This window comes from Aythya ferina, assembly GCF_964211825.1.
Source record: "Aythya ferina genome assembly, chromosome: 4".
Classification (NCBI taxonomy): Eukaryota; Metazoa; Chordata; class Aves; order Anseriformes; family Anatidae; genus Aythya; species Aythya ferina.
Window position 1 is genome coordinate 56,897,262 of NC_140300.1, and position 14,747 is coordinate 56,912,008.

Genomic DNA, 14,747 nt, shown 5'->3' on the forward strand with positions numbered 1-14,747 from the left:
ACAGGGAAGCAGGTCCTGCCCAGGGTGGCAAGGTCGAGCCATTTGTCTCGCCCGTGCCGTGTCCCCAGGGGCTGCCCTGCTGTTCCCCACAGATGTGGCGGGCTCCATGTCCTTCCCAGCGCTCAGAGGCCTCCGGGAGCAGCAGGGCACCTGCAGCCGTCAGCTCACCCCTTCACAACCATCACCTGCCCCGCACCAAATTAATCGGAGGTGGTCAGGAAAGCCGTCTGGCTTGCGAGCGGCTCCTGGGATCTGTTTATCTGAAAGTAAAACCAAACCTGGCTAAAAATAAACCCGGCGCGATGTCCAGCTGGAAGGACGCGTGGGCTTCTTCTGGGGAGCCATGCTCCGCTGAAGGGCGAAGGCAGCGTGCTGCTGGTAGCCCAAACACAGCCCCTGCTCCTCTGCGGCCACGTGAGGCAGAAAATACAGCCAGAAGACGCTCCCAGACACAGTGCCCTGGGACAGCACCGACCACAACGGCACTAAAACGTAGCGGGGTTTTTAGCAGTTGCACGTCAGCAACATCTCTGCAACGAAAATAACGAGTCAGCTCTCTCTAGCAATCCTCTGTGTGAAATGAAGGTGCCACGTCTTCCCTCCAGAGCTGTCAAACCTGTGGTTTGCTCGTAAAGGAAGAAACGCCACGATCTGCCGGGCCTTGAAGGAGCCTCCGTGTTTCAGTACTGCCTCCCGGTACGCGTAACGTGGTTAAGAGGCAGAGCTGATGGCTCCTTTCTGTGCTGTTTCTCTTGTTGTAGCCTCCACTGTTGGCTTTGCAGGGAGAACCTCAAGCCCATCTCTCAGTGACAAACACCTTCTGCCATCCAAAGTCATTCCAGTTTTTAAAGACCCCTGAAATTCTCTGAAGCAGGCAGCAAAGGCACATGAAGTTTCACCGGCCATCACTTAACATAAAGCCATCTTCGCCCTAGATCAGCACATATTAATGAAGCCCGAAACGAAGGGGAGCCACACAAAACACGAGGCCAGCCTCCAGCATCTCTTTGGGGAGGAAAATGCTCAGCGCTCCCACAGACCCGTGCTGAAATCAAGCTTTCTGGCACCACGTCGAGAATCATTTCTGTTTGTTTTCAATTCTGGTTCATAATTGTCCCGTGGTGGGGGGAGGGAAAGAAGAATCGCCAAGAAACACAATCAACTGCTAATTTTCCTAAGAAAACATTGTTCTGTCCTACAAGGGGAGGACTCCTTTAGGCATGAAGGGAGGCCCACCTACCGGGAATTTGCTTTGCAAAGGCTTGCCACTCCTAGCAAGAAAGCCAGTTGTCACGAACCACAACTTGTAACCATACACATACAGAAATGTATGAAGCCTGACAGCTCTGTTAGTATCATTTCCCTTCTCTTGCTCCATTTTTATCACACACCTCTTCTTAATTGGGGTCAAAACCAGTGGCTGTGGGAGCAGAAACACACTGATGGGCACTAAGAGATGAACGACATCACCCCCTTGAAGGACAAGCGTTGAGCACAGCAGACATGTAGATGTACCAAATACCACACGGCACTATTAATACTACAATAGCACGATAATAGTATTTTGACCACTTTTGAAGGTTTGAGCTAGTTCTGCAGTCAGCTCAGTCTTTTTTTTTTTTTTTTTTTTTTTTTTTTGCAAATAGATACCACAGAAACGCGGTGGAATCTCCTCCCTGACAAGCTATAAACTGTCCTAATCCTGCAGACGTGACTCAGAGGAAAAGCGTTGTGGAAGACAGTGAGCACGGGAGCTCTGAAGTCAGGCCAGCACAACCCAGTTACAGACACACAAACCTGGAGGAGGCCAGCCAGAGCACGGCTCCTGCTGCCACGTCTTGGGTTTGAAAATGAGCTCTCTGCACTGAAATCCTAACAGCAGCCTGGGCTCAGGCGTACAAACCGACCTCTTAAAGGACACGGCTGAAGGAAAAGAGTCACAACAATGTTAAGGGGCATAACAACATTCTTACAAGTAGTTGTACAAAGGGCATTCGGCAAGTAGCAGTCACTACACCACCCTTAAGACGTAGTAAGTCATAGTGAATTTTAGCTCCGTGCTTCTCTGAAAAATGTATTTTTCCAAGATTCTTTACGTAAAACTCTTCAAAAGGAAACCCAGAGTACTCATTTGTTTTTAAAGAGAAGTTATAAAAATATTTTCAAGAGATATTTCCCTTCAAAGAAATATTTAAAAAGCTGTAAATGATGGTTGGGTTATACTCTATATAAACATATAGCTTTAAATATTTTCACTCAATAAAGTTCAATAAAGAGCTTGTAGTCCTCCCTACTGTCTGCTAAAACGTACCAGCAAGTTTGTTTTTTCCTCGATAACACTGCTGCCATACAGAAAGTACAGCCTTGGAGAAGGCAGGGCTCTTCAGTAGAATTATGGCAGCTGTAGAGAGAAAGTGAAAGCAACAGCACAGCATGTATTAAAACTGAGCAGTACAAGATGTTCCATTCCCTTCAGTTTCACTCTGTCTGTCAGCATCTGGATAACTGAAAAGACACGTAGGTTATCTCAAAACCACAAACTACTCTATGCCTACATCATGGATATTTTTGAAATTTACTTCAGTAGAAGTAAGAAGAAGAAAAAAAAAAAAAAAAGCATTTCTTTTTTCCCTGTCATAAAGTACCCATTTAAAAGATTTGGAGATGGAAATGTAGCCCATGGCTGTGCGAAGGTAAGGTGGGAGAAGATACTCAGAGGTGCATTTGGGAAGTAGGTCACAGCCTTTCCCCAGAGCTGTGAAAAAACATCTGTTCCCCAGAGGACTTGTGCAAAATATTGAAATATACTATTTCTCTTTTATCTGTGAATAGACAACTATTCTAAATATTAAAAAATATTCTAAATATTAAAAAAAAAAAAGGAAGTAATCTCGTGTTTGTGTTTTGCTGATAATTACTCCCTTTGTTTCCTAATGCTGATGCACTTCAGAAAAGCATCAATCACCCTGTGTAACCAAACAGATATGCTGAAATGAGACCATACGCTAATTTTAGGATTCAGGGAACTGGATTCTGTATTTGTCCGTGTGCCAAGAGTGTTCCAGGATACAAAGAAACATGATCTTATTCGAAGGAACAGTACTTACAGCAAAACTCTGTCCCTCGGTCACAGCTTGGACTCTGCCTTCACACAGGATTTTGTGCACAGGACCACCCTGTGTCTTTTCCTGGGTAAGAAAACCTGCTAATGTGGCCTGGTCAGAAATACTTTGAAACGTGACTGAGGTTTAAACTGAAACACACACCACTGAACTGCAGCTACTCTGACTTTGGGCACCTGAAATCTTCCTGGCTGCGGCCTCCAGGAGACCCCAGCTTTTCGTACCTTCTGAAAGCAGAAGGAAAGCCTTCCCACTGACACTGCACGGGAAGAATTAACGTGCCTGCTTTCTGACAACCCCACATTACGCAAATACACATATCTTCCTTGGAACCACCAGCAGAACACTGAATTAAAGGAGCATTAGTAAATGAGGAAAAGCGCACATACCCATTCTCACAGTAGCCTGGGCTAGGGGCTCCAAATAAAACCCTGAAGCTCTTGGAGCTGTAAAATAGAGATACAAGGCAAGAAAGTACAGGGAAGCCTAGAAAAGACTATCTAGATTCATGGACAGTTAGACAGCAAACCTTCCTTCTTTGGTCTTTTAATCTCATGTATTTATGGCGCCTCTTCTGCTCCCTACGAATACTGACACTATTAAATAGGGGCAGAGGAATCAACCCGGCACGCTGCTGCACACAAGGGAGATGCAGGAAGGTAGAAGGATAAAAAAAGCCCTTGTGTCCTCAAGGGCTGGAGGGTGAAAAACACCCCAACCAACCCACCATTCCCTGCAAAAGAACAAAACAAAGGCAGCAAATACCTCCAGTGTGTACAGCAATCGGCATCACAGACTGCATGACAAACATGCCCAGGAAAACGTACAATGGGAACTCATACTGTATAGAGAGTGTGTTTCATCAGCCCTATAGCATTTCTGTTCCACCCAAAGGGTGTTAACACGTCCTGGCTGGGATTCAGACATTACACATCAAAACAGACTCTTTCCTTTGGTTTCCATGCACAGCTGAGTTTCCCTCGGCAGCAAGGACGTGAGCTGTTATTTTGCAGTGATCTCAGGCATCGCCGAAGGTAGCCCTCGGACCTACAGCCTCCAGCTGCACTGAGAAAAAGCCACGGCATTTTAATTCAACTGAACCAGGAGCCTGGTCAGTGCCTCTGGATAGGGCTGCTATGAAATAACGCTTCGGTTTCCCAATACCTACAATAAATTTCCCTTCCACTGGCTCTTATGTTGAACATTATCATAAGATTAAATAACACGACGTCTGTTGCTGAGCCCATTCACTTCTTTGGCACCACAGTGACTTACATCAGCTGGGAACTTGGCCCAGCCTTCCAACAAATAGATTGTTAGAGATCATCTCTGCAGTATCTGTGCCACGAGGATCATCTGTACACACATGGGTGTCTGCAAAGCTGGGGAGAACACAAAGTGATTGCTTCACTTCCAACTTCAAGGGAATACTTTGTTTCCTGTTGATTTTTTTCCCCTTTGTTTCCCAGGTCTTGCCCTGACTCAAGATGGAGATAACGATCAGTTTCAGATGGCGTCGGGATGACAGCAGCTCTGCGCAAGTGACAGCCAACAAGCGGCGTGTGATCACAGAAATCTCCTTCCCCGGCACCTCGGAAATACAGCCACAAGCTTCACCTGATTTATTTACTTCTTCAGCTCTTGTTTTACGTCTGGTGACGGCTGGGGGTTTGTTTCCAGCATCTGGGATGGCCAAGGACTTTTCCCCCGCAGGCTGCCAGAAGAAAAGGTGGTCGTTTTTCGGTGGTGGATCCCTCCTTCGCTCAGCCGAGTTTGGGAACAGCTTGTTTACAGCAAGAAAACCGCTGGCACGGCTGTCAGGCAGCAATTAATTCCTTGCACTGGGGAGCAGTTATCCCCAAATAAATCAATTTTAATCTGGAATTAACTGCTCACACACGGATTCACTCCTGAACACCCACATACAATAGCTGATGCGGCTTAGCCGTGCCGGTCCCTACGCGCCGCAGCCAAACCCTGCGCCTTCCTCAGGGCTGTCAGGAAAAGGCAGCGTTTGACAGCTGATTCATAAGGAATTTTCCAGGCCTATGAAAACTAGGAGGCTGTTAAGGCTCAAACAATTACCAAGAATCACTTCTTTTATCATACTAATGCAGCTCAACAGCGTTTTTAAAGTCTTTCCATGGCTCTGTCAGACCAATGCTCTCTCAAAGTGCGCTGTGAGGAGGCTTACAGGAGACGTCCAGCCCTAAAACACTGCCGAGCACACTGCGTTTCCTACACAAAGCTGTTTTTTCTGAAAGCAACACAAAATCATACATGCAAGTATCTACAAGATCGGGATCCTGAACTGTAAAAACCCTTTCTAAAGCCTGGGCAGACACCATCTCCACGTCCTGCCCAGCACTTCTCTGACTAAGTACACGGCCGGAGCTGTACAGGACACCACGAATTAGACAAGCAGCCACTGTAAAACACAAGTCCTTAATCACAACGTCCCCACACTGGCGGCTTGTGGCAAGCCTCCAGAAAAGATGGTTACTCTTTAAAGGCACTCGGAGAAGCAGAAAAATGATTTTGGACAGCGAACGCTGAGAAGCGCGTTCAAGGAAGAGTTCTCACATTCACTGGCCATGACCTGAACCTGATGTAATCCACCTCGCTCAGATTTGACTTGTTTCCCACCGCCAGCTCTGTTTGGATAACATACTGTTCTGCGACACACAGCAAAAACTATTTGCACACTACACTAAAGTACAATTTAGTATTTGCTCAAAGCTTTCGTTTTATTGTCTGGGCAAAGGCAGCTTCTACCACCGGAGTTAATAGCTAACCTACACCTACTTTTGCTACCCTAACTTCTAATCAGCAGCATCCAGAGAGCAGGAGACGTAAACCACCTCTGCTTAACCTTGTGGTGAACACCGAAGCCAGTCCTTTCCATAAATCAGTTTCTCCCTCACTTCCACCAGAAGGGACAAATCCCAAATCCCTGACTGTGACGGTGCAATTATTAAAGAGAAATATATGCTATTTCAGTTTAGGAAAAAAAAAAACAACAAAAAAAACCATCTCTCCCACTCACTTAACATGCTTGCTTTAAAGACAGACCACAGAAGGCACAGACTTGGGGGCTGGGATACTCTGAATCATCCACACTGCGAGCTGGAAACATGTCTGTCACATGCACTTATTTATGCCTACAAAAATAGCACCATGAAAGAAGCAGATGTGTGAGCACAAAAACTAACTTAAATTGAGTTAGTTATTACAGAGATATTGGCCCGAACCCGAGAATTTAACAGAGAAATGTCTTTCTTTTGTTCGCCCGCTTTAAAGGTTTGCTTTTACAGAGCACCAAGTACTAAATGCTTAATGCTGACACTTGTTGAAACAGTATGGTGTAAGCTTCCTTTTCACAAAACCATTACTTCCCACCACCACAGGGCACGCAGGAACTTCTTCATTCATTCACGTTGAGCTATGAATGGTTAATAGGCTCCCTTGCAAAATTTGTTCTTGGTTTGATGTTTTTGTGTTGGTCACAGGCTAACGGCAACAAGACAGCCTCAATTCCTGATCCGCAGCAGCTATTTCTATCTTGGAAGTTTCCTAAAATACTACTGAGCTAGAGTGAAACCACTGAACTCGTCTTCATTTCGCTTCTAAGCAAGGTAAGTGTTTTAAACTAAACAAAGCTCGTCTTCACCAGCTTCCCCCATGAGTCTCAAACCTCCAGAACAGTTTCGGCATCCAAGGAATTTAGTTCTGATACGCCTGAACATAACGCTTGTCAAACGTGTGAGAACTAAATCTCTGGAATTGAAGCCCTTCCTTTTACCCTCGTACAGCTTCAGAAGGGCAGGGATGGTCCACGCTTCTCCCCAGTACCCAGACAACATTTTATTCAACACATTCCAGGAAGACACATCCCCACCTATGAGAAGGATACTCATTCAAGTTCCTGTGGCCGTCTTTTGACTAATTTACCAACAAGTTCCCAAAGTCACACAGGACCTTCTAACTGCTGGCTGATCCATGGGAACTGAGCGAGACCCCTTCCCAGCCCTTTCAGGGGACCAGCAGAGCTGACAGCAGATAGCATTGTTGTGTTACTGTTGATCTGGCCCAGATCTCAGTGGATGACCCCAAAGATGAAAGAAAAAAAAAAATCATACATTTTATACCTGATCCTATTAACAACTCAGATCTCAACACGAATACATTTCAAGCATACCTGCCATCTGAATGACCCCCTCATCATATTGATGTTATCACCTGTATTTCTCTTTCTGTACCCTCTTGCCACGTTTCCAAATGTTACTTCCATGAAAGACGAACACACACCGCACAGAGCACTGCAGGGTCATCACACTGACCGCTGGACGGGAAAGGAGTTACCTGGAAAACCTGGGAAAATTGCTCTTATTCCTTATTGTGCATTCTGCTAAAGCAATGCTGCCCTGTAGAGCTCAAATTTACTAACAGAGAAAACAAATAATAACACTGAAATCCTCTTCATAAAGTTCAGCTCTCGTGCTTCTTTGCTCTGTGTTTATTTTCTCATTTTTGCCAACTGGGAAACGAAAACCAATGGAGTCAGTTTCACTTTTGTTTATATTTGGTTTCAATTTTATCCTCAAGTTTTGCTTTCATGTTTTTACCATAACAATGTTTGGATTTCAAATCCTGCAGGAAAGCTTTCAGTAGCTTTAAAGTATTTGTCTCCTATCCCCCCCTTTTTTTTATTCTCTGGAATTATTTTTATTCTAGATAAACTTTTTAAGATGCTGTCACAATTCTGGAATGCTTGTGGTAGGGGCACTGTTTTGATTTTTTACAAATGCATATGCCACATCCAATTTAATTCAATAGTTCGGTACTTTCCACTTGATTCATCTCCCTGCTAACATAAAGCACATCTGTACCACTCAGAATAACACCTTAAAAGTAGGAGCAGCCAGTGCACCACACGGACAGAAATGCATGTTACATATGTGCATCGAATGTGCATACAGACCAAAACGTGCTGCTACTTCACCTTACTGATGAATTAGGGCATTATCTTGCTTAGATAAAGCTGTAAGAGGTTTGCCTGTAGCGCTGTCAAGCAATGTCTAATATTAACAGAACTATTACAGTACCGATTTCATGTTCCCTGTGCTCATCAAGCCCCTCCACTCGCAGACACCCTTCCGTACACATCAGAAAGCAGAACTTAGCCACGCTTTCAGAGTTTCCTAAAACAAACCGTAAGCAAACCTTCCTTCTTTTGTGCTATGTCAGTGCTAGGCACGCAGGTCTTTAAAGGCTGCTTAAAATAATATCACAGCAGAACGGAAATGGTTAGACAACATCCACTGTCAACTGCGGTTCAAACTAAGGGACAAATGCAAATGCTCTTGCCACAGCTTAACTCCATTCCTAACACCAGATATAGCTACAAATCAAACCTGTAAAGGTTACCTGAACACCTCTGAACTCATAATCTGCCCTATTCTGTAAGGGAAATTGTAAGGGAAATTAGTGCTTCTAAGCACAGCATGAAAGCCAGTAGCCTGTACAGCAACAACAGAATGCTAAAATCATTTAAAGTCAGAATTAGTTCTGTACCTTGGGTGAAAAAACATGTCACATGCAGGTGGATTTGCTCCTGGGTGCCTGTGTCCAAGCTGCAACAAGATAAAACGTCTGCTTTGTGCTATAGACTGCTGTACTTTCGGTGTAGTCTGCCCCAAGCAAACAACGGGGCCAGAAGATCTCCAACACACACAAACACCGGCTTGCAGCGTATTACACACAAGAAACCCAACATTACTCCCTCATTCACCACTTCTGCATTTTCTTCCCAGCTCATTTGAAAAAAACAAGCATTCTTCGTCAGCTCCAAGAAGCTGAAAACATAACCAGCACTAACTGAAAGAGCAAGTTGGGTGTTTTACAGCCTATCAGTGAGCAACGTGTGTTGTACAACGTGTCAACTGTGCTATACACAAAACATGTAACTTTATATATATACCAATGTAGACATTAAACTCTTAACATGCTTCCCTTCCTCTAACTGTCAGGAATTGCTAATAGTCAGTGCTCGTTTTTCCTATTGGCTATTTTAATCTTAACACACGAGCTCACATGGTGAAAGCAAGGAAGAACCTTCAGCCAGTTTGTAAGTAATAATTCAACAAAACTTCTGAAACAGAAGGGGAAATATAACTATATTGACTGTTTTTCGTGTTTTTTTTTTTGTTTGTTTGTTTGTTTGTTTGTTTTTCCATAATGTTATTGTTACATAATGAATATGCAACGTAATAAATCTGTTCTTCTCATGCACTGTACCCAGAATCTTTTCGGTTTGCTAATTTTTTGTTTTCCTTTCGCACTTGTGATCTCAAAGAGCAAAACAGAAAACGTATTACACTAATCACGGTTTATAGTAATAAACCTTCTGTAAACACTACCTTATGGCTTATATCCTCAATATCACAATCAGTGTAGGTAGGCCTTTGAAGAACGGAGCTTTACAAGGTCAATCTTTAACAAGTCACAGAGATAAGTCAGTGTCCCACAAAAAGAGCAACAGGAGATTAGTTCTGTTCCTTTATCTACAAACGGATCCTGCCTTTCAATACTTAAGATCCACGAAACATAAACTGAGGTTCTAATGAGCTAATAATGAGGTTCTAATCTTGAAACCAGCATTTTGCTGAATACCACGGTGTCAGCGCACACACGGTGCATTTAACCTGGCTGCAACTTGTGTCTGTTAACAAGTCCAGGGGTAACATGCGTAGACTGAACAGGATCATCGTGGAAAACATTTTTGTTCTCAGGAAGTTTCCTGAGAACTTATGGCACAAAACTCACGTAACAAAGGCCAACACACAGTCTATGGAATCAGTCTATGGACCATTTTTTATGCCTGTGCTTCTTACTCTTGTGGCGAAAATTCCCTCACAGTTTTCGGGAAGAATCCTTGCTCAGGCCTGCAGTGACCTGCGGATACTCAGTGCTCAGCGTTTGAAACTGAACCGCACTGACTGCTAAGCCGTGCAGCAAGTTTCTCTTCCACACACTGCCTAATCGCTCGTCAGCCTACGTCAGCCCGTGACATGCGTGACACGTGAGGCAGTGCGCGCCGCGATTTATTTACTGCACGACAAACACCTCCTCCTCTAGTGAGGCTGCCTCCCATTCCTTTTACGTGGGTTGTGTTTACCTGTGCTGTTCCCTGCTGCCTGTTCACTGCCTCAGGATGCTAATGATTTCAAGGAACACTCCCACATCCTCTTCTGTCACCTCTTCTCCGAGCTAAGGCTTCTGACTCTCTCACAAAAGCTGCTCCATGCACTTGATCGTCCTTGATGCCCTTCTCTGCAGGCCGTCAAGTCTTACTACGTCCTTTCCAAGGTGGGGGAACAGAAATTGTTAACGCTGTTCAGGAGAGGGGAGTAACATGGACTTAGAGTGGCATGACAGTGTTTCCTATTCCATGTTGCACTCCTTCCTGATAGTTCCTAAGCTGCCCTCTGCTTTCTTAGCCATTACTGGGCACAGAGCTCACTTTTTTCACAGGACTACCTGTGTTCTGTGATTTGTTCCCAAGTAAAAATAGTTCAAACTTCACTTTTGTGTGTAACACTAAGATTACATTCTTGTCCATGTGCCTTACATTTCATCAGTCTGTACCAAATCTCATTGCAATCTTACCCCTGGACTTTCAGCACAATGAGGTCCTTCTGCAGCCTTTCAGAGGTTTTACCACTCCGAACAGCGAGTCAATACCACAAGCAAACTTGTTGCATCACCACCTCTCCCTTCCTGCCCCTGCTGAGTGGCACGGACTCTAGACCAGCTCCTGGGGGACGAGCTGAGCCTCCTCTCATCGAGCAGACCTTGCAACCAGCCCTGCTCTGAGGAGGGCTGTACCAAGGAGACCTCCACCATGGCTCAGCGATGCCTTGAAACAACCCCAGAAGCCTCATGAGGCACAGCTTCTCCTCCTCAAAAGCCCAGTCTGTTGTCGGTGTATCGCACTTGTACCTCCTGCTCACTAATCCCGTTCACCAAACCCTGGCAAACAAATAACAACAACAAAAAAAAAGGCGAACAAACACGAAAACAACCACACGTAAGTTCCCAGTCTCCCCATAAACCTTGAAAAACTGGCATCTGATTTGTCACCTCCTATTCCTGGAGCACCAAGGCCAAGTCTAAGCCACAAGTTACACAAGAGGCGATGTATCAGCAATTTTCATCGTCTAAATTCTTCCAAAAGTTTTGAACAAGGATCGCCTCCTCCCATCTGTTTTATCCCTCACCTCAGTTTGCTCTGATACCCTCTCTTACAGACACGTCAGTTTGAGAGAAATCCTCAAACAGGCTCACTCCTGCTTAAAAGGGAAAAAAAAACCTCTAGCAAGGGAATGTTCCTAAACTCTTCCTTAGTGAAACAAGACTCAAATAACTTGTTTCACTCTTCTGTTATGACTTCTTCCTTGGGCACTCCTTCTACACTTGGATCATTTATCAGCAGGCTTCCTGCTTTTGATGCACTTCAAAGGGGATTTATTGTTTGTTTTCATGCTTTTAGCAACTTGTTCCGTGACTCTTTTTGGCCTACCTTATTGTGTTTAACGCAGATTTTATGTTCTTTTCCATCTTTCTCGTTTGAAGGCAAAGCATTAGCTTGTTGAAAGATGCCTTTTTACTTCAGCTGATCTCCTTCACTTTGCTTTTCAGCCTGTTCAGCTTTTTTGGCATTTCTGACAGATGCCATGCAATTGCTCTGAGCCCCTATTACAACGCCTTTGAAGCATTACATGCCACCTGCACGTATTTTACACTTCTGACTGCTTCTCACCATTTTACTCATTTTTTTCCCCTCCTCTTATGAAGATTTTCTCTGGAAAATTAACCACCACCACAATAGCCCCTGGCTTTATTCCTCCTGAAATGACACTGAATCTCAGCACATTAGGATCACTGTCACATCAGAGCATTTTTAACGTAAAATCTTAATTCCTGCTGGCTAGGACCTTGCCCAGAGCTGCCACCCGCAGAGTACCCTGACAAGCTACACCCAGAAAACACCCTAAAAACTTAGGACCTGGGCAAGTTTCATGTTGGAACGTGACAACTGGCATGGGGGCAACCGAAGCCTTCCATTACCTTTGTATTTCCTACTTTTGCATCCTCTCTGATCTCCCTTGACGTCTGACAGTCGCTGTCGACACCTTGGTTGGGCAGGCAGTCACACAGCCCTAATCTATGCTCTTCCTATTTGGGCCTGGAGCACCAGTTCATGAGATCCTGTGTTACTTCCTGAAACAGTTACGGGCTTTAACAAAAAGCATCCCGCTCCATGCACGTGGCAGCTACTCGGTCCTCCTCACACCATCTGTAGTCTGTCACCACACTCTCTGAGCTCCTGCAAAGTTTCTGGTACTCCGAGTATTGTACCATGGAGATGTTTCGGCAGGGGTCTTTATTAAGACAATAGGCAGTATTTATATTATATAATATTTAATATGCAAGGTTTATGTAATTTTAATAATATTTTTAAATAGGGATGATCCTCTCCAAGATAGGATGTGTCCCAGCAAACCATGTTCTTCGCCTGTAGGTCTTTCCTATAGGTTTAAAGCTTTGATTTAAAACTTATTTATATGTAATATGTATAAAAAATGTAAGTTTATGTTTTAAATTAAAGTATACATAGCCTGGTGGAAAATTTATTTAGATAAAGACCTTTTTTTTTTTTTAATGTAGACTTGTTCTATTCCAAATATATTTCCTCTTGAATCTTAGCCCCTTTCTTCTGCATCACTTTCTCTCCTGTGCATTAAGACTCTACCTCTCTCCAACGCCACCTGGTCCCACCACAGAGCTGGAGGCCTCCATGCGATGTAGATTTGGGTCTCTACCCCACAACAGCTCTATTTCACTTCTCAAGCCTCTTATCTGCCTCTCCCCATGCAGCATGGCCTGTGACGTGCAGCCTTTCCCAAGGCCCGGCCTGCCACCTTCTGATAGAGACACCGCGCGGGGAGGAACGTCAAACGTGACGGCTGACCACCCCGACAGCCGTGCCTGCCAGCTGGGATCCCTGTTTTGTTTTGTTTCGTGACTGTTTTGCTACCTGCCTGTGCTGTGTGGCACCATCACCTCACAGGGCTCCGTGCTCCCGCACCAACCACGCCACATTTCTGACCGCCGAAAGGGCCCACGGCGTGCAGGGGGCACTCGGGGTAATTCCCCCGCGGGGCATCACCAGCGTGGGACAGAGGAGCTTCAGAAGAGGCCAGTGGCACGGAAAGATTGTGATTCAGACAGCAACCATCTGCCCCACAGATCAATCGTGCTAGTTTTACAATTATGTCACCATTTCCGTATTAGGGAGAATGTAAATTTCTGCTGCCACATCCAGCTCCCTTTTTATGGTGCTAACAAGGGCACCCTGCAAAGGACACCGCATGCAAATCCGCGCGGGGTCCGCAACTATAAATCGGGGTGCTTCATCTCGGGAAAGGGAGGTCCCAGCCCACGCCGCCCCTGCGTCCAGGAGGCTGGGCAGCACCTGACAGCCACCCGATAACCCTGAGCAGGCTGCCTGCTTCACGGGAGCCATGAGTGCAAACACAGGAGCCCTGCGGAGCGGCTCCCTCGCTGCTCACAGGGCTGCGGGCAGTGCCGTGAAGCCGGGCTGGGCGCTGCAGCCCCCGGCTCTGCACCCCCCACCCCCCCCCCTGCCGGGGACGGAGCCACCCTGAGCCCGGGGTCGCGGCGGGGCCCTCCGGGGGCCGGGTGCCGGTGCCTGCGCGCTGCCGGAGGCCGCAGGGGCGGAGGCGCCGCCCGGCGCTGCGCGGCGCGGGGCGGGGGGAGGCGGAGGCGCGGCCGCCGCTTGTGTAACGCGCGGGCCCGCCGGGAGGGGCCGGGGCCGGGGCCGGGGCCGGGGCCGGGGCAGCGCCAGCGCCCCCCGCCCGTTGCAGGCCCGCACCGCGGCCCCCCGAGCCCCGCAACAAGTGCTTGGGTTTTATGCACCCCCCCCCAAATAAAACAAGCACACGCACACCCCACGGCAGCGCGGCCCGTGCCCCACCGCCGCGGCCTCCCCCCCCCCCCTTCGTCCTCCTCCTTCCTCCTCCTCCTCCTCCCGCAGCGCCCCCCCCGCCCCGCACCCAGCCCCGCGGCGATCCGGGAGCGCGGCGGTACCGGCGCTGTGCGGGCAGCGGCCCCGGCCCCGGCCCCGTCGCCGTCGCCGTCCCCGTCCCTTCGCGGCGCGGCTCCCGCAAGGTTACCGCCGGTTGCCAGGGGACGCGGGCTGGAAATGCAAACAGGCGCTGAATAATCGCGGGAGCAAAACTAAAAGTGCCTCCCTCCTCCTCCTCCTCCTCCTCCTCCTCCTCCTCCTCCGCCCGGGCGCCGAGCAGGGCCAGATCGAAAGCAAAACAAGGAGAGGAAGCGGCCAGCAGCCGGCGCTTGGAAATCCCCCCGCCTCCTTCCCTCCCTCCCTCCCCGCCGGGCCGGGCCGGGGCGGCCGCGCAGGCGGCGGGGGCAGGGCTCGGGGCAGGGCTCAGCGCCGGGCCCGGGGCTGGGCTCGGCCCCACAGCCCGGCACGGCCCCGACACCGGGCCCGGCGCGGCCCCGCTGCCAGCACGGGCGGCC

At 47.4% G+C, this 14,747-nt stretch overlaps 1 protein-coding gene across 6 annotated transcripts in view; it reads right to left on the reverse strand.

Annotated features, from left to right (window-relative positions):
* Positions 1-14,578, reverse strand: part of IRF2 (interferon regulatory factor 2) — a 40,744-nt gene extending 26,166 nt beyond the window's left edge. The window contains exon 1 of one of the 6 annotated variants that reach the window (XM_084518511.1): positions 14,381-14,578. The gene's annotated coding sequence lies outside the window, so the exon portion shown is untranslated. Of the gene's footprint in view, positions 1-278; positions 2,253-12,830; positions 13,822-14,294 lie in introns of those variants that run through there. The other 5 variants (XM_084518512.1, XM_084518515.1, XM_084518514.1 and 2 more) reach the window with 5 other exon arrangements.
* Positions 14,579-14,747: the final 169 nt, after the last annotated feature.